Below are 9,110 nucleotides of genomic sequence, written 5' to 3'. Positions count from 1 at the left end.
GGGACAGTCGCAGATCAAATTCTCCACGTCTGGGCATCCCCGAGAGGACTGTGTGTGAGAATGACTGAAATGGGGCCCATCTCATTACGTGCGTTATACACCAGATCTGGCCTGGCGCTGCCCGTTCAGAGACCAAGATGCAGAAAGCCCGAAGTCCCTTCACCTACAGTTTGGGTGACTTTCTCTCTGCATCAGTGAGAGTAGCTGGATCTCCTCTCCCTCAGTTCCCCCTTCATTGTGCACTTTACAGCAATCAACTGTGTAGTCCAAAACTTACTTTATAGCTTTGTTAGGGAACTGCTGGGTATAAAAACTACTTTGAAATTAAGTAAGTTCAGAGTTCAGGGTTATAACCTTATGTGGCCTTCCCTTTTCCAGATCACCCTCAGTCCTCTCTGTCTGCTGGGAAGTCAAGCCTTTTCTGCCTGGGTCTCAGTGACTCTCTTTGAAGCCACCAGAATCCAAGCTCAGTGGTGGCACCATTTCCCACTCTAAGAATGAGCACATTTGACTACTCAGCCTCTGCTTTTGGTTGCCCTGAACTGTCCCTGCTCTGAAAACCACTTCAGCCTAGTCTGCCCCCAAGTTTCTCTTAAAGTCCCTTCAGTTTCCTCACAGCCCACTGCAACCATCTCTCTCAGGGCTCCCTTAAGGCTTCTGATATCTGCAGGAAGAAGACAGAGGAGCACCTGGCCCTCCTCCCAGAGGCCCCCCCTCTCCTCCCCTGGGGCTTCTCCTATTGTCTTTGCTTCTTTTTCAAGTTGGCCAGTTCCACAGCTGCAGGCGCAGAAACACACAGTTGTCCTTCAAGCCCATTGAAAACCAAGGCGCAGCACCCTGACATGAATGGAGGACAGGACGCACTGGTCCAGGATTCCAGATTGATCTTGATCAAGAAAGAAACAGGATCTCTTTACGCCCAGCACCCAGCCATGTGCTCTAAAATGACCACTGGATGAAAAGATTAGCCCCCAAGCAGAGCTGCAGGAAGAAGGGGGAAAGTTGAGGGCTGCGAGGAGAGAAACTAAGATTCTTCAGAGAGAAGGCACTCGGGAATTAGGTGGTGTAAGGCCATCCAAGTGTTTTTAATGCTGACCCCATGTTTGGAAATCCCGTTGTGGGGGTTCAGTTGTGGGGGTTCCTTAATCATGGATGTTGCCCTAGAAAGCTCTGTGCTGGGCACTAGGGAAAGACAAGATGAGAAAGGCAGGATCCCCTGCCCTTAAGAAACTTCTGATCCTGCAGCTCAGACAGAAACAGAAGTCAATACAAATCAGGGCAACATTGCCCCTAGCTGGTTTGGCTCAGTGGATAGAGCATTGGCCTGGGAACTCAAGGGTCCCAGGGTCGATTCTGGTCAAGGACACATGCCCCAGTTGTGGGCTCAATCCCCAGTAGGGGCATGCAGGAGGCAGCTGATCAATGATTCTCTCTCATCATAGATGTTTCTCTCCCTTTCCCTTCCTCGCTGAAATCAATAAAAATATATTTTAAACAAAACAAAATAGGGCAACCTTTAGTGGAACCGTCTGAGAGACACCGAGCACTGGAGTCCGAAGTGGGAGACTGGTTATCACCATGTGAGGGATGAAAATTGTTCATGAAGGAGGAAGAAACTGAACTTGACCTTAGAGGAATATAAATTGACTAGTGACCCGGTGCACAAAATTCATGCTCATTAAAAGGGGATTAATTAGAGGAAATCATTTAATATTGCTATTTGCCCTTTCTCTATAATAGAAGTGTCAGAGATGAAAGAAAATTAGTAAAATGTATATGAAAACCTTCCTCCTGTCAGAGTCTGGGGCACACCATGAGACCCAGAGTCAAGTCCCCACCCACCCACATGCACCTCAAAATCACGTGAGACCCAGACCCAGCCGGCCCCCCTCATTGGGCTAGAACCAGATCCAGCCTGTCCTACTCTTGTCAAGCCCTGCTGGGCAGGGGCGTAGCGCCAGGTCCTCTGGCCCAGTACCAGGACGGGGTGCATGGCCTGAGGTTCCCTGTCAAGCCCCACCTGGTGGGGGGTGCAGCCTGAGGTCCCCCGGCCTGGCGCTGGGGCAGGGGGAGCAGCTTGAGGTCCCCTAGCCCAGCACCAGGACAGGAAGCACACCTTGAGGTCCCCCGTCAAACCCCGCCAGGCAGGGGGCATGGCCTCAGGTCCCCTGGCCTGGCACTGGGGCAGGGGGTGCAGCCTGAGGTCCCCCAGCCTGACTCCAGGGCAGGAAGCGCGGCCTGAGGTTCCCTGTCAAGCCCCACGGGGGCAGGGGAGGTCATAGCCTCAGGTCCCTGCTGATTGCTTGTTAAGGCTCCTTATGGGAACTTGGCCTCAGCTGTGGGTGCAGCCATCTTTGTGATGGAGTGATGGTCAATTAGCATATTCCCTCTTTATTAGATAGGATTAGAGAGAAAAAAAATCAGGAAAAGCATCCTTGGCAGAGGGAATTTTGTGAGAGAAGGGGTGGGAAGAAGAAAGCTCAGTGTATATTCCCAGAACATTGGGAGGCTGCAGGACAGGGAGGAGTGTGCAGGTGTGGGCTCCCCTCAGTGTCCTGAGGCTGCTGGGCAACAGCCATGACTCAGAGGAAGCTGCCTTGGTTCACTGGGTCAAAGAACACAGCCTGCTGCCCACTGAATCGTTTGTCACCTGCGGTCACCTCTCCACATCCCCTGCCCCCGCCTGGCAACCTTCGCTTTATTGATGAGTACAAGTAAGTTTTCACAGGCAACCATTAAAACAGAAAGCCCCACTCCCATTTCAAAGGAAACATTTTAAAGTTTCATCTAAAGAGCTGACTCATCCGTGTTTGCTTTGGTGTAGTTTTCTTGGTTATTCTCATGTATGGGGAATGGCCAGCGAGAGGTGGGTCATAGAGAGATCTGACATCACAGCAGAGAGACTCGGGTTCAGTCGGTCAGTGAAGCTGGCCAAGAAGCGCACAGCATGGTCCAGACTGCACCCCTCCAATGGGTCCGGGGCCGGGGAGAGCTTCACCAGGAAAAACTCTGTGCAGGAGACCTCAGTGGGCTGACAGGATCCCAGTTTCCTGCCACAATCAAGCACTGCATGGCTTGATAGAAAGAGCCTCAGAGCGGGACCTACGGGTCTTGGGATCCATCCTGGACCCACTATCACTCTCTGTATGACTCTCGGCAACTCATTGGACACCTCTGTGCTTCAGTTTCCTCCCCCCTCACCATTTTTTTTAATGACAGTGACTTTTTTGTAGTTATCAGATTAGTTGTCTTATCACCTGGCCCACATTCTGGATTTGTCTGATTATTTCTTGATCGTGTTTCTTCTCAATCCTATATTTCCTATATATGGAAAATTAGTCTTGAAAACTTGGCTAAATTCAGGTAAATACTTTTGGCACAAACACTTCACAGTTATTGCTGGGCACAGGATTCTACATCACATCATGAATCACATCATGATAAGCTGTCCCGCCATTGCTGATGCTGAGTTTGTTCCCGGGTTAACAGAGTGACTGCCAACCCAGCCAGAGTGGCTCAGTGGTTGAGTGTCCACCTATGAACCAGGAGGCCACGATTCAATTCCCAGTCAGGGCACTTGCTGGGGTTGCAGGCTCGATCCCTAGTGTGGGGCATGCAAGAGGCAGCCAATCAATGATTATCTCTCACCATTGATGTTTCCATCTCTCTTTCCCTCTCCCTTCCTCTCTGAAATTAATGAAAATATATTTTTTAAAAGAAGAGAGAGTGGCTGCCAGATCTCTCCACTGTAAAAGTACATGCTTCCCTTCGCAATTAGCAAGTCAGCTGTGGCATGATACTTGGCATTGTGTAACTATCCTTTTCCCAAACAACTGTCACCTAACGGTTTTACATCCATTGGTGAGCTTTGAGTGCGTCATTTACTTCGCTGGGATGCAAAAATTATTTTACAGGAATGCCAACTAATGATCAAGTTTGTTGAGGTTTCCGTTTGTTTGTTTTAGAAGAAAACTGAATCTATAAGTAAATTTAGGGAAAGCTGACATGTTTGCAATATGGAGTCTCCTTATCCATGAATGTGAAATATTTTTCCATTTATTTAGATCTTTTAAAAAATATTTTCATTAAATGTTATAAATTTAATTGTAGCATGTAGAGGTGTTCTCTCTTTTCCGCGTCAGCACGGAAAAGGAACGGGTCCGATTCTGAGTGGAGGAGCCAGGGATTAAGAAATAAAAGAAGGAGCCAAAACCGGTTTGGCTCAGTGGATGGAGCGTCGGCCTGCGGACTGAGGGGTCCCGAGTTCGATTCTGGTCAAGGGCATGTAGCTTGGTTGCGGGCACATCCCCAGTAGGGGGTGTGCAGGAGGCAGCTGATCGATGTTTCTCTCTCATCGATGTTTCTGACTATCTATCCCTCTTCCTTCCTCTCTGTAAAAAATCAATAAAATATATTAAAAAAAAAAAAAAGAAATAAAAGAAGGAGAGGGCGTCAGACACTATTGTGTGAGACACCATTGCGTCATGACTACTTTCTTTTCATAAACTTCATTTCGTTTTAACTAGCGAGAAGAGAGTGCTCTTTCCGTGCCTAGCACAGCCATGGCTCGTGGTCCCAAGAAGCATCTGAAGCGTGTAGCAGCTCCAAAGCATTGGATGCTGGATAAACTGACCGGTGTATTTGCTCCTCGTCCATCTACCGGTCCCCACAAGCTGAGAGAATGTCTCCCTCTCATCATTTTCCTAAGAAACAGACTTAAGTATGCCCTAACAGGGCATGAAGTGAAGAAAATCTGCATGCAGCGGTTCATTAAGATCGATGGCAAGGTCCGAACCAATGTAACCTACCCTGCTGGTTTTATAAATGTCATCAGCATTGATAAGACAGGAGAGAATTTCCGTCTGGTCTATGACACCAAGGGTCACTTTGCTGTTCATCGTATAACACCTGAGGAGGCCAAGTACAAGCTGTGCAAAGTGAGGAAGATCTTGGCACAAAGGGAATCCCTCATCTGGTGACCCATGATGCTCGTACCATCCGCTACCCTGATCCCCTTATCAAGGTGAACGACACCATTCAGATTGATTTGGAATCTGGCAAAATTACCAATTTCATCAAGTTTGACACCGGTAACCTGTGTATGATCACCGAAGTTGCCAACCTGGGAAGAATTGGTGTGATCACCAACAGAGAGAAACACCCTGATTCTTTTGATGTAGTTCATGTCAAAGATACCACTGGCAATAGCTTTGCCACCCAGCTCTCCAACATTTTTGTTATCGGCAAAGGCAACAAACCATGGATTTCCCTTCCCCATGGAAAGGGTATTCACCTCACCATTGCTGAAGAGAGAGACAAGAGACTGGCGGCCAAACAGTTGGTGAAATGAGCTGACGTGACATTAGAAGAGTCTTTGTACTTAATTAAAGATAATGCAGCATGGGGGCAGGGCGGGGAGAAGATGGGGGAAATGGACATGCCCACTAATATGATGATTCATAACCTAAATTTCATTCCCTTTTCCTGTGGGACTTAACAGCTAAATAAGTATGACAGTCCTTTATCCTAAAGTCATTTTCACTTCAACCTCTTCCTTTTTTAATATACCTGCGTTAGTTCATTGTACTTTTCAGTTTGTAACCAGCTATCTGCTCCTGAAAAGCTCTTATTTCATTTATTGGTTTATTCCCTTTTAGTCACATTTCTTACTTCCTATCTCATAGCTGCATAGGCAATTACTCTGATGTATTGTCAACATATATTTGAATTTGTAGGTTTCTAGCAAAGTAAGGAGTTTTGTTTTGACTTTATGTAATTATAATTGAAATGCAAATACAGGTTTTAGTTAATAATGTATTAATATTGGTTTATTAAATGTAACAAATACACCATACCACTGTAGGATGTTAGTAATTGGTGAAACTGTTGCCAGGTACATGACAGCTCTGTACTATCTTAATTTTTCTATAAATGTAAAATTACTTTAAAAATAAAGCCTATTAAAAAATAAAAAAAATAAAAAAGAAATAAAAGAAAGAGACCAGATAGAAAGATAGAAACAAAGCTGGGAGCCAGGTGGAACGCCGGCCTCTCTGATGGAGAGGCAGGGACCACGGAGCCCATGAAGCAAGTTTATTTTATACCCCAAATACCAGGGGGTTTCACCAGAACTTAGGATCAAAGGAGCTTATTTTCATTCTTGAGTAGGCCCCAGCATTCCTGGCGCTTGACTGGATTTACATATCAAAGCCCGCTCCCCGACACCTGGACAAAGGTAAAAAGTCAGTACTGATAACACCCCCTCCCTCCCCCCCACCCCCCCACCCCCACTCCGCCTTCTTGGGAAGGGTGTAACCGAGACGGGGCTCTGCTAGTCACCTCAGGCTCAGCTGACAACAATTTAAAGAAATGCCCATGTGCCTTCCCAGGCGGCCCTCTACAGTAGCACTGTTCATAATTGAAAAATAACCCAAATATCTATTGATAGGAAAATTAATAAATAAAGTATGACATATGCATAAAATATAATTTTATACCAGTGAAAATGAACAAGCTAGAGCTATACACATTAACATGAGTACACTGACAAACACAATATTGAGCAAGAAGAGCAAGGTTCAGAACAATACATACCATGTGAAAGGTTTTTATAAGTTCAAAAGGAACCTAAACAACAGATGGATTAGAAATACAAAACTGTGTGGTAAAACTTAAAGAAAAGCAACCAGTGACTACAGCTTCTGAATGGTGGACTGAGTTATTCAGACCAGCCTTCCCACTAACGCAAATATTTTTTCTCAAGGTGGTGAAATATTTTTTAAAATTTTTTTAAAGCATCAAACATGATTGGAGCATAATTACCAGACAAAGATCTAGGAAGAAGTCCCTCCCAATTTTTATCTGCTACAAAACTGGTTTAGTCTGTCTTTTGCATCAACATTCTGAAAAGTTTCACATGTGGGGAAAGAGAACAGAGTGGTAAGACAAAGGTGTGTGAGAGCATGATGCCTATACCACTGAACTACACACTTAAAAATGATTAAGGTGGTAAATGTTATGTGTATTTTACCACAGTAAAAGAATTGGGGGTGGGGAATGGAGGATGGCAATAATGTTTGGAGATCTTGATGGGGTCTACATGACTAGCTGAGCTTTATTGAGCTATATCACGTATCCTTAGAAGATCCAAAGTTAAGTTTCTTCATAAGATCAACTCTCCATTCTGAGCGTGGCAAAGCTTTTTGAGGTAGAACCTCATTTCATCTTACTATTGTTTTCAGGATCACATTTATAAACATCTCTGTGGCCCCTGACATGATGAAATTGGCTACCCCATTAATCAGGACTTTCAACCTTGCAAAGCATGCTTGAAGACATTTTTCTGGTATTTAAAGTTTAACACTGACTTTCAAAAACCACAACTAAAATCCAGAGCTAACCAGGGTTTCAATAATTTCCTAATACAAGGCTTCAACAGTAGACTAGAAGAAGCAGAGAACCGAATCAGCGAGTTAGAAGATCAGGTGCAGAAACAAGCCCAATCTGAACAGCAACTAGAGAAAAAAATTAAAAAGCAGGAGGAGAGCCTAAGGGAGCTTTGGGACAATGCAAAATAAAATAACATACATATAATAGGGCTGCCAGAAGGACAAGAAGAGCAGCAAGGATTAGAAAATTTATTTGAAGAAATAATGACAGAAAACTTCCCTGATATGGGGAAGAAAAAAATTACTCAAGTACAAAGAGTCCCAAGCAAGAAGAATCCCAAAAGACCCACACCAAGACATGCCATAATTACAATGGCAAATGTTATTGACAAAGAGAGAATCTTAAAGGCTGCAAGAGAGAGAAAGAGGGTTACCTACAAAGGATCCCCCATCAGATTATCAAATGATTTCTCAACAGAAACACATCAAGCTAGAAGGGAATGGAAGGAGATATACAAAGTGATGCAAAGCAAGGGACTCAATCCAGGAATACTCTATCCAGCAAGACTATCAATCAAAATTGAAGGGGAAATCAGGAGCTTCACAGACAAAAAAGGCTAAGGGAGTTTATCACTACCAAACCAGCAATGCAAGAAATGCTAAAGGGAATGCTGTAAAAAGAAGAAACAAAAAGGTAAGAAGGAACACAGCCTCAAAAAATAAAAATGGCTACAAACAAGTACCTTTCAATAATAACTTTAAACGTAAACAGACTAAATGCTCCAATCAAAAGACATCGAGTGGCTGAATGGATAAAAAAACATGACTCATATATATGCTGTCTACAAGAAACCCACCTCAGAACAAGGGACTCACACAGACTGAAAGTGAAGGGATGGAAAAATATCTTTCAGGCAAATGGAAATGAAAAAAAAGCTGGGGTAGCAATACTTATATCTGACAAAATAGACCTCAAAGTGAAGGCCATAACAAATACATAAAAAATCTCCTGAAAGATATCAAGAGAGAGATAGACAACAATACAATCATAGTAGGGGACTTTAATACACCACTGACATCACTGGATAAATCCTCTAGACAAAAAATCAGCAAAGAAACAACAATCCTAAATGACTCACTAGATCAGATGGACTTAATTGACATCTTCAGAACATTTCACCCCAAAGCTGGGGAATATACGTTTTTCTTAAGTGCACATGGGACATTTTCAAAAATAGACCACATACTGGGTCACAAGCAAAGTCTCCCCAAATTCAAGAAGATTAAAATCATACCAAGCATCTTTTCAAACCACAATGGCATAATATTAGAAATAAACTACAATAAAAACAATCCAAAACACTCAAACACTTGGAAGCTGAATAGCATGTTATTAAATATTGATTGGGTTACCAATGAGATCAAAGAAGAAATTAAAAACATTCTGGAAACTAATGACAATAAAAACATAACAATCCAAAACCTATGGGACACAATGAAAGCAGTCCTGAGAGGGAAGTTTATACCTCTACAGGCCTAACTCAACAAACAAGAAAAAATGGTAGTAAATCATCTAATGCTACAACTCAAAGAATTAGAAAGAGAGCAACAAGAAAAGCCAAGAGTGAGCAGAAGGAAGGAGATAATAAAGATTAGAGCAGAAATAAATGACATAGACACCAAAAAAACAATACGAAAGATCAATGAAACCAAGAGCTGGTT

The 9,110-nt window shown here is 43.7% G+C and overlaps 1 pseudogene across 1 annotated transcript; it reads left to right on the top strand.

Annotated features, from left to right (window-relative positions):
- Nucleotides 1-4,491: 4,491 nt before the first annotated feature.
- Nucleotides 4,492-5,350, top strand: LOC308256712 (small ribosomal subunit protein eS4-like; annotated as a pseudogene). Its single transcript has one exon. The product of its transcript is annotated as a small ribosomal subunit protein eS4-like (transcript).
- The last annotated feature ends 3,760 nt before the right edge of the window (nucleotides 5,351-9,110 follow it).

Source organism: Plecotus auritus, assembly GCF_963455305.1.
Source record: "Plecotus auritus genome assembly, chromosome: 8".
In the NCBI taxonomy this organism is placed as follows: domain Eukaryota; kingdom Metazoa; phylum Chordata; class Mammalia; order Chiroptera; family Vespertilionidae; genus Plecotus; species Plecotus auritus.
Note: the sequence above shows the minus strand (reverse complement) of the source record. Positions and strands in the feature narration are given on the sequence as shown.